Raw genomic sequence first — 18,708 nt, 5'->3', positions numbered from 1 at the left:
GAATAAGCTAATATTGATAACAGGAAACGACAATAAGGAATATACATATTGAGAGGCTAATGTCAAAATACCCCCACTCGTGAATAGGGGTCGACAAGAGGTTTGTGTACTTACACCACTTATTGCTCGAACCTCCCGTTTCTGAGCCAAAAATATCCTTTTAGAATGGGAAGAGTTACCCCCAAAATATAATACCATAGGACATAAGCGAATGAAAATAAGCAAAGTAGACTAATTTTCGTGTCGAACGATCACTCACTTCTGATACCGTTCGAATAGTAAAAATGGTAGTATTAAGTCTTTGAACAATATGCTGAACGTGGGCTTTCCACGACAGCTTACTATCTATCCGAACACCCAGAAATTTTAACTGTTCAGTTTCACTAATTGTACGCCCGTTATGTGAAATTAAAACGTCAGGTTTTGTTGAATTGTGTGTTAGAAACTGTAAAAACTGAGACTTACTGTTATTTAGCGTTAGTTTATTTTCTACAAGCCATGAACTCAGGTCATGTACTGCACTATTTGAAACCGAGCCACTGTTGCACACAACATACTTTACTACCAAGCTAGTGTCATCAGCAAACAGAAATATTTTAGAGTTACCTGTAATACTAGAGGGCATATCATTTATATAAATAAGGAACAGGAGTGGGTCCAACACTGATCCCTGAGGCACCCCCCAATTGACAGTAGCCCACTCGAACCCCTCATCATAGCCGTTATGAACATTGTGAATAATGACCTTTTGCTGCCTGTTACTAAAGTAAGAGGTTAACCAATTGTGAGCTACTCCCTGTACACCATAATGTCCAACTTCTGGAGCAATATTTTGTGATCAACACAATCAAATGCCTTAGTTGAATCAAAAAATATGCCAAGCGTTCGAAACCTTTTGTTCAGCCCATCCAGTACCTCATGTAGGAAAGAGAATATAGCATTTTCAGTTGTTAAACGACTTCTAAAGCCGAACTGTACATTTGATAGCAAATCGTGTGATATAAAATGATCAATTATCCTTACATGCACAGCCTTTTCAATACCTTTTACAAACACAGATGGCATAGAAATAGGTCTAAAATTATCTACATTATTCCTTTCTCCCTTTTTATAAAGCGGCTTCACTACTGAGTAATTCTATCGCTCAGGAAACTGACCGTTCCTAAAGGAAAAATTACAAATATGGCTAAATACAGGGCTAACATGTGCAGCACAGTACTTTAATATTCTGCTAGGCACTCCATCATAATCATGAGAGTCTTCAGTGATTTAATTATTGACTCAATCTCCCTCTTGTCTGTATCAGACAGGACTATTTCAGACATCAATCTCGGAAAATTATTTGCCAATATAGTTATATGATTCCCTGTAGAAACTAAATTTTTATTTAATTCACCAGCAATGCTCAGAAAATGATTGTTAAATACAGTACATATATCTGATTTACCAGTAGCAGACACATTTTTTACTGCGAACTGGCTTTATATCGTCGACCTTGTGCTGCTGACCAGACACTTCCTTCACAACTGTCCATATGTTTTTAATTTTATCCTGTGAATTAGCTATTCTATTTGCATACCACATACTCTTTGCCTTCCTATTAACATTTTTAAGCACCTTACAGTAGTGTTTGTAATGGGCTACTGTAGCTTGATTGTGACTACTTGTAACATTTTTATACAATCCCCACTTTATTCTACATGATCTCCTTATCCCACTAGTCAGTCACCCGGGCTGCCCATTACTGTTAGTACCCCGTTTAGTATGTTCTAATGGAAAGCAACTCTCAAAGAGCATGAGAAATGTCTTAAGGAAAGCGTTGTATTTATCATCTATGTTATCGGCACTATAAACATCCTGCCACTGTTATTCCATGACAAGGTTCAAAAAACTCTGTATTGCTGTTGGATTAGCTTTCCTACATAGTTTGTAATTAAATATGACATTTGTTTGAGTACAAAAGCCTTTTAGTATTAAAATTAATGCACCAAGGTCTGAAAGACCATTCACGCATTTTCTAACAGAATGCCCATCTAGTAATAAAGAATGAATAAAAATATTGCCTATGGATGTGCTACTGTTCCCCTGCACCCTAGTTGGAAAAAGCACAGTATGCATCAGATCATATGAATGTAGGAGAGCTACTAACACCCTTTTTCTTGCACCATCATATACAAAATCTATACTGAAGTCACCACATACAACTAGTTTCTGGTACTTCCTACAAAGTGAATCAAGAACCGTCTCTACCATAAGCAGAAATGCTCTGAAGTCGGAGTTAGGGGACTTATAAACAACAACAATAAGAAGTTTAGTTTCATTAAATAAAACTGCCGCTGCACAGCATTCAAATATGTATCTGTTCAGTGCAGTGTCGTGATACGTCTCTAGACTCAAATGGAATACTTTGCCTATATTTCGAGGTACCATTTGATTGCGTTTTCCTGTATACTGGATTTCATACTGTCGTATATACATTATGCACAACTGTTCCTAATGACAATGTTAATTTTCCCGCAAATATCCATGCCATTATACTGATTTCCACTATCGTGGAGCATTGTAAAGTGTAAGGCTGAGCATTAGGGTAACTCCAAAAGTCAATAGAATAGCTAATATAAATATAAAATAAATCACGAGAGTAATACAAAAGCAGCTAGTGCAGGATGCTGCGCCGTCTGTTAGTAGGTTAGTGCAGCATTAGGCTGCTTCCCTTTCACGTCCCTCGACTCTTATAACTGCCATCTGGTTTCTGTACAAATTGTAAATAGCCTTTCGCTCAATGTATTTTACCCCTGCCACCTTTAGAATTTGAAAGAGAGTATTCCAGCCAACATTGTCAAAAGCTTTCTCTAAGTCTACAAATGCTAGAAAAGTAGGTTTGCCTTTCCTTAATCTGCTTCATTTACTGCGTTTTTATATTTTCTCCTTTCATCAATTAAATTCAATATTTCTTCTGTTACCCAAGGATTTCTACTAGCCCTCGTCTTTTTACCTACTTGATCCTCTGCTGCCTTCAATACTTCATCCCTCAGAGTTACTCATTCTTCTTCTACTGTATTTCTTTCCCCCATTCCTGTCAATTGTTCCTTATGCTCACCCTGAAACTCTGTACAACCTCTGGTTCTTTCAGTTTATCCAGGTCCCATCTCCTTAAATTCCCACATTTTTGCAGTTTCTTCAGTTTTAATCTACAGTTCATAACCAATAGATTATGGTCAGTGTCCACATCTGCCCCTGGAAATGTCTTACAATTCAAAACCTGGTTCCTAAATCTCTGTCTTACCATTATATAATCTATCTGATACCTTTTAGTATCTCCAGGATTCTTCCATGTATACAACCTTCTTTTATGATTCTTGAGCCAAGTGTTAGCTATGATTAAGTTATGCCCTGTGCAAAATTCTACCAGACGGCTTTCTCTTTCATTTCTCTCCCCCAATCCATATTCACCCACTATGTTTCCTTCTCTCCCTTTCCCAACTCTCGAATTCCAGTGACCCATGACTATTAAATTTTCGTCTCCCTTCACTACCTGAATAATTTCTTTTATTTCATCATACATTTCATCAATTTCTTCATCATCTGCAGAGCTAGTTGGCATATAAACTTGTACTACTGTAGTAGGCATGGGCTTCGTGTATATCTTGGCCACAATAATGCGTTCACTATGCTGTTGGTAGTAGCTTACCCGCACTCCTATTTTTTTTATTCATTATTAAACCTACTCCTGCATTACCCCTATTTGATTTTGTATTTATAACCCTGTGTTGACCTGACCAAAAGTCTTCTTACTCTTGCCACCGAGATTCACTAATTCCCACTATATCTAACTACAACCTATCCATTTCCCTTTTTAAGTTGTTTAACCCACCTGCCCGATTAAGGGATCTGACATTCCACGCTCCGATCCGTAGAACGCCAGTTTTCTTTCTCCTGATAACGACGTCCTCTTGAGTAGTCGCCGCCTAGAGATCCGTATGGGGGACTATTTTACCTCCGGAATATTTTACGAAAGAGGACGCCATCATCATTTAACCATACAGTAAAGCTGCATGCCCTCGGGAAAAATTACGGCTGTAGTTTCCCCTTGCTTTCAGCCGTTCGCAGTACCAGCACAGCAAGGCGGTTTTGGTTTGTGTTGCAAGATCAGATCAGTCAATCATACAGACTGTTGCCCCTACAACTACTGAAAAGGCTGCTGCCCCTCTTCAGGAACCACATGTTTGTATGGCCTCTCAACAGATACCCCTCCGCTGTGGTTGCACCTACGGTATGGCCATCTGTATCGCTGGGGTACGCAAGCCTCCCCACCAACGGCAAGGTCCATGGTTCATGAGGGTAGGAATTGTGTGGTATGAGCTTTAAATTTGTTTCATGGCTTGTCACCGTGTGCTTTATGTCGCTTTGCTTAGCAGTGTGTTATTTTTTATTACATTGAAATTCCACCCACATGGAGTGAGAAAGAAATAACTGGCGAAGAATGGTTGGATAAATTTTGGAAAAGGGATTCATCCCTATCCGTGCGACAGCCAGAGGCCAAGAGCTAGAGTTATCGGCTTCAACAAACAAAGTCTCGAAATATCTTACGACGATCTTTCAAGCACCTAACAAGAAGAGAATAGAAGCTTTCGAAATGTGGTGCTATAGAAGAATGCTGAAGATTAATGGGTAGATCACATAACTAATGAGGGGGTATGGAGTAGAACTGGGGAGAAGAGGAGTTCGTGGCACAACTCGACAAGAAGAACGGACCGGTTGGTAGGACATGTTCTGAGGCATCAAGGGATCACAAATTTAGCATTGGAGGGCAGCGTGGAGGGTAAAAATCACAGAGGGAGACCAAGAGATGAATACACTAAGCAGATTCAGAAGGATGTAGGTTTCAGTAAGTACTGGGAGATGAAGAAGCTTGCTCAGGTTAGAGTAGCATGGAGCGCTGAATCAAACCAGTCTCAGGACTGAAGACCACAACAACAACAACAACCTTTCAAAAGTGTTATATGAACACAAATTTGATGCCTATGACATATACAATGACGACAGAACTGTTTCAACAAATGTATAACCCCCTTCTAACATTAACAACCAAAGGAAGAAAAAAAAACCAAATTGATGGTATGTCAACAAGGCGAGGCACACTTGTTACGTTGTGTTTGGTAATCAGTGCTCTTGGTAACCATGTTCCGTCCATGTTCACTTTTCCGGGAAAAATGTTTCGTGACTAATTCATTCCAAGATGTCCCGAGAGCTGTGCCGAAATAGCCAATGCGCCGGATGGATGCAGCTTGAAGATTTCCTGACATACATGAAACACTTTGTAAAACATGTGAAACCAACCAAAGAGAAAGTTGCTGGATGATCACAAAGATCATCATTATTTATCCACCATAAACCCGTGGTCTAGGGGTATCGTCTTTGATTCATAATCAAAACGTCTTCGGTCCCGGGTTCGATCCCCGCCACTGCCTAGATTTTGATAAATTATCAGCATTGGCGGCCGAAGACTTCCGGCATAAGAAGTCAGCCTCATTCTGCCAATGGCCTTGTCAAAGAGGGCGGAGGAGCGGATAGAGGTTCAGGGCACTCTCTTGTCCTAGGGGTGGGAAATTGCCCCTAAAGGCGGAAGAATCAGCAATGATCAACGACATGAGGATGCAGAAGGCAATGGAAACCACTGCATTAAAGACACGTAACGTATATCCACAGGACAGGTGGCCTGTAATTGAAGAAGTGTCATGATAATCTCTCCATTGGCAAAAGATTCCAGAATAGTCCCCCATTCGGATCTCCGGGAGGGGACGGCCAAGGGGGAGGTTACCATGAGAAAAAGATTGAATAATCAACGAAAGGATAACGATCTACGAGTCGGGGCGTGGAATGTCAGAAGCTTGAACGTGGTAGGGAAACTAGAAAATCTGAAAAGGTAAATGCAAAGGCTCAATCTAGATATAGTAGAGGTAAGTGAAGTGGAAGGAAGACAAGGATTTCTGGTCAGATGAGTATCGGGTAATATCAACAGCAGCAGAAAATGGTATAACAGGTGTAGGATTCGTTATGAATAGGAATGTAGGGCAGAGGGTGTGTTACTGTGAACAGTTCAGTGACCGGGTTGTTCTAATCAGAATCGACAGCAGACCAACACCGACAACGATAGTTCAGGTATACATGCCGACGTCGCAAGCTGAAGAGGAACAGATAAAGTGTTTGAGGATATTGAAAGGGTAATGCAGTATGTAAAGGGGGACGAAAATCTAATAGTCATGGGCGACTGGAATACAGTTGTAGGGGAAGGAGTAGAAGAAAAGTTTACAGGAGAATATGGGCTTGGGACAAGGAATGAAAGAGGAGAAAGACTAATTAAGTTCTGTAACAAGTTTCAGCTAGTAATACCGAATACCCTGTTCAAGAATCACAAGAGGAGGAGGTATACTTGGAAAAGGCCAGGAGATACGGGAAGATTTCAATTAGATTACATCATAGTCAGACAGAGATTCCGACACCAGATACTGGATTGTAAGGCGTACCCAGGAGAAGATATAGACTCAGATCACAATATAGTAGTGATGAAGAGTAGGCTGAAGTTCAAGACATTAGTCAGGAAGAATCAGTACGCAAAGAAGTGGGATATGGAAGTACTAAGGAATGACTAGATACGTTTGAAGTTCTCTAACGCTATAGATAAAGCAATAAGGAATAGCGCAGTAGGCAGTACAGTTGAAGAGGAATGGACATCTCTAAAAAGGGCCATCACAGAAGTTGGGAAGGAAAACATAGGTACAAAGAAGGTAGCTGCGAAGAAACCATGGGTAACAGAAGAAATATTTCAGTCGATTGATGAAAGGAGGAAGTACAAACACGTTCCGGGAAAATCAGGAATACAGAAATACATGTCGCTGAGGAATGAAATAAATAGGAAGTGCAGGGAAGCTAAGACGAAATGGCTGCAGGAAAAATGTGAAGACATCGAAAAAGATATGATTGTCGGAAGGACAGACTCAGCATACAGGAAAGTCAAAACAACCTTTGGTGACATTAAAAGCAACGGTGGTAACATTAAGAGTGCAACGGGAATTCCACTGTTAAATGCAGAGGAGAGAGCAGATAGGTGGAAAGAAAACATTGAAAGCCTCTATGAGGGTGAAGATTTGTCAGATGTGATAGAAGAAGAAACAGGAGTCGATTTAGAAGAGATAGGGGATCCAGTATTAGAAACGGAATTTAAAAGAGCTTTGGAGGACTTACGGTCAAATAAGGCAGAAGGGATAGATAACATTCCATCAGAATTTCTAAAATCATTGGGGGAAGTGGCAACAAAACGACTATTCACGTTGGTGTGTAGAATATATGAGTCTGGCGATATACCATCTGACTTTGGGAAAAGCATCATCCACACAATTCCGAAGACGGCAAGAGCTGACAAGTGTGAGAATTATCTCACAATCAGCTTAACAGCTCGTGCATCGAAGCTGCTTACAAGAACAATATACAGAAGAATGGAAAAGAAAATTGAGAATGTGCTAGGTGACGATCAGTTTGGCTTTAGGAAAAGTAAAGGGACGAGAGAGGCAATTCTGACGTTACGGTTAATAATGGAAGCAAGGCTAAAGAAAAATCAAGGCACTTTCATAGGATTTGTCGACCTGGAAAAAGCGTTCGACAATATAAAATGGTGCAAGCTGTTCGAGATTCTGATAAAAATGGGGGTAAGCTATAGGGAGAGACGGGTCATATACAATATGTACAACAACCAAGAGGGAATAATAAGAGTGGACGAGCAAGAACGAAGTGCTCGTATTATGAAGGGTGTAAGACAAGGCTGTAGCCTTTCGCCCCTACTCTTCAATCTGTACATCGAGGAAGCAATGATGGAAATAAAAGAAAGGTTCAGGAGTGGAATTAAAATACAAGGTGAAAGGATATCATTGATACGATTCGCTGATGACATTGCTATCCTGAGTGAAAGTGAAGAAGAATTAAATGATCTGCTGAACGGAATGAACAGTCTAATGAGTACACAGTATGGTTTGAGAGTAAATCGGAGAAAGACGAAGGTAATGAGAAGTAGTAGAAATGAGAACAGCGAGAAACTTAACATCAGGATTGATGGTCACGAAGTCAATGAAGTTAAGGAATTCTGCTACCTAGGCAGTAAAATAACCAATGACGGACGGAGCAAGGAGGACATCAAAAGCTGACTCGCTATGGCAAAAAAGGCATTTCTGGCCAAGAGAAGTCTACTAATATCAAATACCGGCCTTAATTTGAGGAAGAAATTTCTGAGGATGTACGTCTGGACTACAGCATTGTATGGTAGTGAAACATGGACTGTGGGAAAACCGGAACAGAAGAGAATCGAAGCATTTGAGATGTGGTGCTATAGACGAATGTTGAAAATTAGGTGGACAGATAAGGTAAGGAATGAGGAGGTTCTACGCAGAATCGGAGAGGAAAGGAATATGTGGAAAACACTGATAAGGAGAAAGGACAGGATGATAGGACATTTGATAATACATGAGGGAATGACTTCCATGGTACTAGAGGGAGCTGTAGAGGGGAAAAACTGTAGAGGAAGACAGAGATTGGAATACGTCAAGCAAATAATTGAGAACGTAGGTCGCAAGTGCTACTTTGAGATGAAGAGATTAGCACAGGAAAGGAATTCGTGGCGGGCCGCATCAAACCAGTCAGTAGACAGATGACCAAAAAAAAAAAAAAAAAAAAAAAAAAAAAAAAAAAAAAAAAAAAAAAAAAACTTTGGAAGGGGAAATGGCAACATTCTCCTATATTTTTCGCCACAATCTTCACATAGACTTCAGGCAGCTACGGATTCGTGAATGAAAAGTCATAGTGAATCTAGGATGACTATTTACATGTCAGGCATTGCATCTGCACCTCTTAAACGAGCAGTTAATAATGATAATATACCTTCAGAATTTTCAAACTCAGTAATCTGGCCATCTGACAGGTATGATTTTCAAGATTATGATGTCACTCTAGCTGAAATAACGAACCGGCCTGATCCATCTGTGAGTCGAGAAATATCTACACTAACTTCTTATCTTATGATGGCTATGTCTTTTAGATCATCGGCTAGCAACATTGGAAATCCGGCATTTTCAATTAACTTTGGTCCTGAAACTCCTGGACCACAAACGAGCAGCCTTCCTGAAACTGTCATGCCGTCACTCAGCACTGTTCTTGGAACTCCTGGACCATAAACTTGTAGTCTACCGGGGGCAACCGTGCCTTCAAATTACACTAACTGTGGAACTCCCGGATCTTTAACGAATAACTGTTGAACTCTTAGATCTTCAGCTAACGCTTCTGCAACTCCTGAACCTTCAACTAGCAATTATTCTGAAATGCATCAGAGAATAAAATATTTTCTCCTCATTTTGTACATCCTCATACCAAAGTGTATTATGAGAGTGTTCCGAAGCACCAAGGAAGTCACAAATTAAGAAAATCCTAACAAGCATCCCTGAAAAAGAAAAAGTGGTAGTCCTACAGCACACGAAGTAGGGAAATCAAAAGAACATAAGGAAAAAAGTCCTAAAAACGATAAAAAACAATCAAATTACAAGAAATGCTATGGCAACTAAACGACAACTTGAATTTCCAAATCTTGATGAAAGTTCCTCTTCAAACGAACATGATAATTTCTGTGTCGTTTGTGTGGACAAATCTGCAGACAATTTACCGAAAGAGTAGTGGATTCAGGGTGCAAAGTGTAAGTTTTGGGTACGCATAGGTTGCACAAAAGGTGAAGCTTTCTACTACTGTCCCAATTACTTATCATATTAGTAGGTAGATATTCTTTCTCTTAAAATCTTTAAGTACGACGAATGATATATTTAAATGAAGAATTTCTTTATTTAAAATTTTGGAAGTTCTACAACTCATAATAGTAATTATACTTTCGTAATTGAGATAATGTGTTAAAATATAAATGGTGTGGCAAGGTTTATGTAACATGGATACATTATTACATATTTTAAAGCAATTGCACTGTGATTAGAAGAAAGATATGATAATATAAGACTTTTCTGTACAGTTCATTAATTTTATATTTTATCACATAATTTAAATTATATTTGGTTGCACTCATCAGTCCGAATTACTATTTATGTCTTCTGAAAACTGCATTTAATAAAATTATTACGTTCTTATTGATCACATATTATTTTAAAGAACTTAAAATATTATGTCACAATTGAGTCGCATGTCTCCTACGATTGACCAAGAACTGTAGTCGTTTGTAACACTGCACGTTGATCCAAATGAACCAATAAAACTGTATTAAAATAAAATTTTATCGCAAATAATTATGCGCCACTAGAAACAAAAGATATTAATCTATATTTTCAGGAAAGAACATTATTTTGTGTTTTCAAATGTCAAGCACTGAGGCAAAATCTTGAGACGTATTACAACTGATACCAGTCAAGCATTTCATTGTTATTCTGTTGATGTCTATTTTTAATCAAATTTCTCATTCGTAAAATTCCACTGTGGTACACAAAACAAGATCCATCACTAACGTATCTGAATGGGATGAAAATCGTCAGATGTGATGTACATATACAGACAAACAAATGACAACAATTTCAGAGGAATAGGATGATTTATTCAAGAGAAAGCTCTTCACGAACTGAGCAAGTTAAAAACACACTGATCCACTTGTGGCCTTATGCAAGCTGATATTCAGCTTGGCATTGTTTGATAGGGTTGTTGGACGTCCTTCTGAGGGATATCGTGCCAAATTCTGTCCAACTGGCCTCTTTAGATTTTGAAAATTCGCAGATGGTTGGAGGGCCCTGCCCGTAATAACCGCACCATTCTCATATGGAGAGTAATCCGGCGCCAACGCTCGCCGAGGTAGGACTTGGCAAGCACGAATACAAGCTGTAAAAACTCTCACCGTTTGCGGGCGGGCTTTATCTCAGTTGACTCTAAGCCTGAAATGGCTTGCCATGAGGGACAGCAAAAGAAGGAATATCGTCGACATACCACTGTACTGTAAGGGTGCCTTGGATGACGATCAAAGGAGTCCTCCTGTGAGATGAAATTGTACCCCAGACCATCACTCCTGGTTGTTGATCCAAATGGTGGGCGTCAGGTTGGTATCCCACCGTTGTCTGGGACGTCTCCAGACACATATTGGCTGGTCATCAGTGCTCAGTTCGATGCAGAACTAATCATCAAAGACACTTCTACACCTGCCATTGAAATTTCAGGCCGAAAGTGCACCACACCACTGCAAATTGGTAGTCGACACAAGGGGCACCATGAGCACAGCCCACTTTCTGTGAGCCGCCTATTAATGGTCGTTGTGGACACTGAAGCATCAGTGGCACGTCGCATTAACGTTAATGGTGAATTTGAGGCTCTGAGTTTCTCTCTGAACATTGCTCGGTCACCTCGTTTTGTCGTCTCTCGAGGTCGATCGTTTCCTTCTTGACGCTTTGTTCGGGCATGGATGACCTTTTCCTGCCAAAATCGTCGAAAAGTGGTATCGCTCCTATTAAAATGTCGAGCGATTCTCCGATTACTCTAACCTTCTTCTTTGAGCACAACTACACTTCCTCTCTCAAATGCTGAAATCTGCATATGTTGCTCACACACCTATCTGCGAAGAATAGCTACTGTCCAACTGAGTACACGGAATGAAATTTGGCAAAAAATTTACATAGTGGTATTGACAGGTTCCCTGTTTACCATCCTCACCAGCTGCGTGGTAAAATTTGTGCTGCAGCGTCACAATTTATCCACCGACGGCCAAAGTTTACAATTATGCATTTTCTGTCGGTATCTGTGTGAATATCAATTCTTGAAGAATTTGCATAACGCCTTCGTTGTACGTCGGTTTTTCTTTGTCTTAGAGTGTATTTTTGATGGGAGTGCTTCATTCCTATTTACATGCTGTTTTTTATCCGTTTCGCGTATGGTTATCTAATTTCTCAACAAACCGAGTATGTTCTCTCTCCAAACCTAAATAATTGATAAGAAATTGTTCTACAATACCATCAATGTAAAAAATATTGTCATGTATAGCAATTTTGTGCATATTTATCCTTCTCAGATTTCAAGATGGTTGACTTTTTTCGGCCGAAGCTAGCTGTCTAATTATTGTTATCTAACTTAACTGGAATAAAGATAACTAAGGGATTTTAAATAATTTAAAAATATATATAGAAATACTGATTTGTCTGTTGAACCACAGAAGAATGTACCTGTCTGTCACAAGCTTCCTCTGTCCTTAGCAGTAATCCACGCGCTTTCAAATCGAAGCTGAAGAGTTTCCTCATGGGTCGCTCCCTCTAATCTGTTGAGGAATTCCTTGAAAAATTAAGCTGATTCTTATGTTATATTGTTGATTACGTTTACTTAAGCTTACGGCTTGCTTTTTTTAGGTTCATAACCACTTTATTTATATCTGTTATTGCTTTTATGTTGTAATTTCATGTCCTGCACGTTCCATGATCTTGGAGATTTGCTCCTCAATTTGGTTCTACGGAACTTGACGTGTGAATAAATAAATAAATAAATAAATAATGTTTGTCTAGTGCATATTGTACAGCGCTTTTGATATTCCATATATTAAGCCTCTTTGTTGATTATTTGGTGCTGAACGTTCAGATAACGTGTGATCTGTGTCTTGTCATACTTCATAACTATAAATTCATTCCTCAACTCTTAAAATTCCTTTTTATGCTGGTAACCCACACAATTACAGGAACAGTCTTACAGTCATTGATGCCCTTCTCTATAATAACTAATACTTACGTTAGGAATCTATCTGCCTCTAGGATGGCCTACTAACTGACATCTCAAGGTTAATTTTTAGATAATACGTTTAAGGTAATCTCCAATGAATTATTACTCCTGGTCCCTTTTCTAATCACATGATTCTTGGCTATAAAACGTTAATTGACATCTGCACCTGTTACGCTAGCACAATCAGGAAATGTACACGTGTCAATTTCAAAGTTTTCTGTAAACTGCATTTTTACTATGTTTAATCTGCTGTAGTGACATCACCTCATAAGGTAGTTTTAGTGTAAATTTGGGGCAGTGGATTGCCTGTAGGCCAGGCGCGGGCTTGTTAACAGTAACTTTGAGCAGTGAGAAGTAGCGAAGTTTGTCAAACGGACATGGATGCAAGAGTTGCCGAAACGGCGTGCCCAGCGTGGTTGCGAATAGTTCTTGTTACGAACCGCCATTGAAACCAGTGCACTGTTGATAACATAATGTTGCCAGTACGTAACCTGAAGAGGCGCATTTGCAAAACGTATGTGCACTGCTGAGTACAAATAGGGGTAAATCAAGTAATACTAGAGTCTTTAGTGTCACAGTTCTCTTGGACGACTGTGCTGTGCTACACGGGCGGCCACTATGAAACTTCCGGTGGAGGACCACAGTTCTAGTTTGTGGCGGGCCATGGTTCGGCACTCTGAGATTCCAAGGGACTCGGAGACAGTCAGCAGCGGCTCAGACCAGGCTGTCCAGCAGCACTGTTGGCTCCTGCCTGGAGTCAGGGGATCGCGTCCCGGCTGCTGCAGAGGACATTCACCCACCAGCATCCACCTTCCGCCATCTAGGAGAGCAAGTTGGAGTGACAAGAGCCCACTTTTCACCAGAGGCCGGCGTGCAGCCATCATCGAAGAGGGCGCTTCTGTGTTATCGTGTCCCGCCGTGACTATCGGAACTGGGCCGTGGGCAACGGACCTGCGTCCTCAGCAAAGCAGAGTGACCGGCCCAATGAGTGAGTGGAATTCGATATGAGCGGGATGCTGGACACCTCAACCGCCTGAGGCAAACGAAAGTAAAATATTTACATATTGCTGTAGCGTCTCTGTGCAGCCATGAGCTGCGCTGTGCCCTGCGCCATAGCGTTCCCTTCCGTATCCACACACATCTGGTCACTTCACCTGGTCTCAGAGTAGCGGGTGTCGTCTTCGCAGCACAAGGTTTGGATCCATCACCTACATAATCTGCAAGAGCGTGCAGACACAGCAGCTCAAAAGTGTGTGGGGAGTCATGAATAGTTTTTTCTTGGAACGTGTAGAAGATTATTAGATATGTGAGGTGCAGAGTTACATATACGGTTTTTTTTCTGGCAAGGTGTTGGTTATTAATGAACCACCTACATAATCTGCAAGAGCGTGCAGACACAGCAGCTGAAAAGTGTGTGGGGAGTCATGAACAGTTTTTTCTTGGAACGTGTAGAAGATTATTAGATATGAGAGGTGCAGAGTTACATATACGGTTTTTTTTCTTGCAAGGTGTTGGTTATTAATGAAGGATTCCGAGAAGCATTTAAGAACTGTTTTATGAAACTTAGTGAGATATATCGTATGATGATCCTGTTGTTTTTACAGTCTTGCGGGGGGAGGAATCATGGTACTTTGGTATCTGTAAGACGCAGCCAGTGTAATTTGTGGGCCATTCTGCGTCTTCTGCTGAGCCTTCGACACGAGAGTGTTACATTTGTCGTCATTTCGGCCATAGTACGAATCAGTGTTTTGAGTCTCAGTGGTAAGACATAGGAAAATGTTTCGTTCTGTGTTGTATTTGAGTGGTTCACTATTACACGTGTGAGGAGTAGTGGCATGACTAGGCAGAGCAGTTTCTCAAAATGGTTCAAATGGCTCTGTATTATGGGACTTAACATCAGAGGTCATCAGTCCCCTAGACTTAGAACTACTTGAACCTAACTAACCTAAGGACATCAGACACATCCATGCCCGAGGCAGGATTCGAACCTGCGACCGTAGCAGCAACGCGGTTCCGAACTGAAGCGCCTAGAACCGCCTTGCCATAGGAATTTCTCTTTTTGTGGTTGTGCGGTTTGTAATTTAGGATGTTGAAGGGTGAAAGCAGCACAGTGGTGAAGTCAGGGACGCAAGGCTTTTCCTAACCTGAGGAGTGCGTATTTTATTGAAAAAGTAACTCAGTTAACAGCCAGTAATACGCATTTAGGTAATCAGTTGCAAGCGAGAGAAGAGCAGTTACTGTTGTCTCAAGTGCTGCACCAGGACGTGGATCTGGTTGCCACAGCTTTGATTATGCCTGTTCATCCGTTCACATCTCCACATCCGTCGCTCACCACTGCCATCTACAGCCCGTGGGATAATGCATCTGAGGATGGTTAGACCGATAATCAGTCGTTGTATACGGCTAAGTAGTGTTTAGCAGGAGAAGATAAAACGTGTGTGAAGTGTTCTGAGGTCTTTAGAAAGGCGACTGAGTTGGTACACTTGGAGGAAGGGTTGTTGCAGGGATCTAAGAAACAGAACAGCGCACAGCACTTTCGGGTGGAGTGGAGAATGATGACAAACAGGCTTGGGGGATCGGTGGAGAAATCCGCATATAGGATAAGAGAGACGAACGAGCACACTTATGAACTGGAACAGAGTGATGAAATGACTAAGGTTCTGGTACAAGAGACTGAAGAGAGAGACCTGGATGTGTTTTTGAGTGGTTTGCCGGCGAATATGCCTAGAAAGGTGCATGAAGGGACGCTAATAGAGTTGTACTTGTTGTTCAGTTGGCATTTCAGTATGAGTTCAGACGTAGCATAGGGGGTACGCGATAAGCGGACAGTGTTTTCGAATACCGTAAGATATTACAAGTGTGGCCGTAAGGGACATGTGCAGAATTACGATAATTGGGCCTTATATTCAATTATGATTCTAGACTGCAATTCTAGAGGTGCAAAGTTTTACTAGTCCCTAAAAGATTATCCTTTTAATTGTAACTTTGAAGGTTATCAGTTGGCGATAGGCGGTCACGGCGCTGAGGTCAGTGCACGTGGATTTTCGAATAGGGATGTTTCCATTTGAACAGATCATTAGGTTGCACCACTCGTGAATGAAGGCTATGACAAGATCGTAGGGGTGGATTTCTTGTTTCAGCATCATGCCAAAAGTGACCTTGGATAGCGGAATATGGAGCTTAGTTGAATATAAATTCAGGTGACGGAAACTGTTATCAATGCACGTCTGTCACAAGAGGCATTCAACGTAATGATCAAACCAACTGAACCATGTACATTAGCACTGAGGCTCAGTTTGCGTGATTCTGTGTCTAGTGGCATTGGGGAGCCACTTTGGGTAAGTGTGGAGTCAAGTCTACCAGTGGGCATAGTGTGTGTTGTCCAACCGTTTCAAGAGAATGACGCCTTGGATACGGTAGGTGGTTTTTTGAAACATAGTATTGTAGGCGAGTAGTACCCATGAACGTGTATAATTATAGCGCAATGGAATAGAATGTGAGGAAAGGATGCTGGTAGCGAATTTAGATTTTCCGGATGAGGAGGATTGATGCGCGAAGGGTGCTTGTGGTGAACAACCACGAACCACCGATAGAACTGCATTAAGTAAGAAAATAGAGTATCTAAAAGGAGTGAAGAAGAAGCGGATGGAAGAATTGCTATGGAAATTTGAGAATTTGCTTTCTCTGCAAGGGCCATTGCTAACAATTCTGGTAGTTCAGCACAGAATAATAACAGAGAAGGAAGAACCAGTTTACCATACACCCTATCATATACCGAGGTATTTGCAACTGATAGTGAAGGCTTTCATAAGGGGGTAGGATGTCAAAAATTAAAAAAATACTCCATTTTTAAAAAATATGCCTATTTTGTAGTGCACATCTTCCTGGCTAGTTTGATGTATAAAACATACCTATTTGAGAGATTACAAGGCACGTTATTTGGTCTTAAGCGTAACAAGACGCAGCGTCACAACCCATTGCACAGCATTTTCCTATCATATATAGTGTACCTCGCTCTGTAGAATTTGAATGTTTATATTTGCGCCAGAGATTTTCATACGTGAAACAAAGGACTATTGATATCAACACTGTTGCTATTGTCTTCATGGTGGTACCCAAAACCCAAATGAAAGTTTTAACCTATTTGTAGGGGAAAGATTGCCAAAAATAATTTTTGTGAAAAGAAATGCACTTGCTATTGGTGTTTATTATGCAGTTTCATGTTTTAATGATTGTGTGCAAAGTAGAAAATGTTGTAGAGAAAATGAGAATTAAGCCCAGAGTGAACAGCATCAAAGCTTTGTATGTGATAGAGAGAGAGCGTGTAGTGAAAGCAGATAAATCATTTTTGGAGGTGATAAAATCAACAAGAGTGCATCATAGAAGTGTGAAAAGGAAGAAGACTGATTTAGAAAACGAAAATGAACTTGATTATGGTGCTGGACACTTCTGAAAGAAGGGCAAATACAAGCAGAAAGTTTTACGGCCGTTTTCCACAAAACACTAATTTCTGTACTTAGGTAAATGTAACACCCAAAATAAATATTCTATTACTTTCAAACTTGGTAAGCTTATTACACACAAACTCCTTAAAGCAAAACTCTAGTCTTTTCCAAATCTATTAAAACTGTGGTAACGATTGAGATAAACTATAAAATTTGAGCTTTTTCTAGACATGAAGTTTAAAATGTAACAGCTCATTCATTTTTTCATAAATTAAATAAATTCTAAGGTTTCATACACCTATGAGTATGGTTTGTATGCTGTGCAAATGCATCGAAGAATCTCTCTTACTTACGAAGAAAAGTGTACCTATAGCAACAAATGCAGCCAATAGTAAGAGAAAAAATGATGAAATTTCACATTTAAAAAAAATTATTTTGATATGTTTTAGAACTTCCACTGCTATGACTGTGAATTCTGAATCCTTTCTGATCATTCTGACGAAGTTTTATGAATTTATTTGTAAACGTATATACAGTGGAAATTAAAATGTCCTGTGGTGCCCCCTTAACCAGCAGCTAGGTGATGGTATAATAGATCAAAGTAACAGTGCTTGAGGAGTCGAAATCATGTTTGTGACAAAAAAGGAGTGTGGATGGGACAAGGAAATACAGGCTCTGCTGTGACTTCGTTATCTCAGCAACAAGGCAAAGGATGCATTAGGTCCAAACAATGTTGCCACAAGGTTTGAAACCACAGCAGTGTCCGGTATACACCATATTATTCTCAAGTAGCATGGAACAGTATAGACAGCTGTTGATGGTGTTGGGACAGCAACCAGCCACAAATTTTCTTTCTGTTCCTTTATTCAAAGAGTACCGTCACTGGTTTCGAATCGTTATGATTCATCTTCAGACGGTTTACATGATTTCCTTGCAACATGTGGTGCGTTTTTTTCAGATTAATTGTCGTGAAATGTAAACCGCCATTTCACGACAATTAATCTGAAAAAAAAATGCACCACATGTTGCAAGGAAAGCATGTAAACCGTCTGAAGATGAATCATGGCGATTCGAAACCAGTAACGGTACCCTTTGAATGAAGGAATAGAAAGTAAATTTGTGGTCGGTTGCTGTGCTCCCTTTGTGAGTAAAGCTGCATTTATAGACGACATATTAACAGCCTTGAAAGTGGTATGTTTGGTGGAAGAGCAGTACTTGCATGTGGCCATATTCTCTTTGGTGGGAGATGTGAAAACATGCGTAATTTCTCACAAGGAGTTTAGTGATCAAACACTTAAGTTCTGAGAACAGGTTTGGTACAGCCGCATAGGAGTAACAATAGTGGCAAATATTATAGGGTTTAATAGAACAATGTGTTTCAGAGGCAGCGAGAGTGAATCGAGAATTTTGTACGGAGGACCAGAAATCCCTACGTCCACACCTAAGAGTTCATGGAAAGTGAAATATAAGGAGTGCTGAAATG

The sequence above is a fragment of the Schistocerca piceifrons genome, chromosome 4 (genome assembly GCF_021461385.2).
Source record: "Schistocerca piceifrons isolate TAMUIC-IGC-003096 chromosome 4, iqSchPice1.1, whole genome shotgun sequence".
Lineage (NCBI taxonomy): Eukaryota > Metazoa > Arthropoda > Insecta > Orthoptera > Acrididae > Schistocerca > Schistocerca piceifrons.
The sequence above is the reverse complement of the archived record's forward strand: the minus strand, read 5'-3'. Positions refer to the sequence as shown.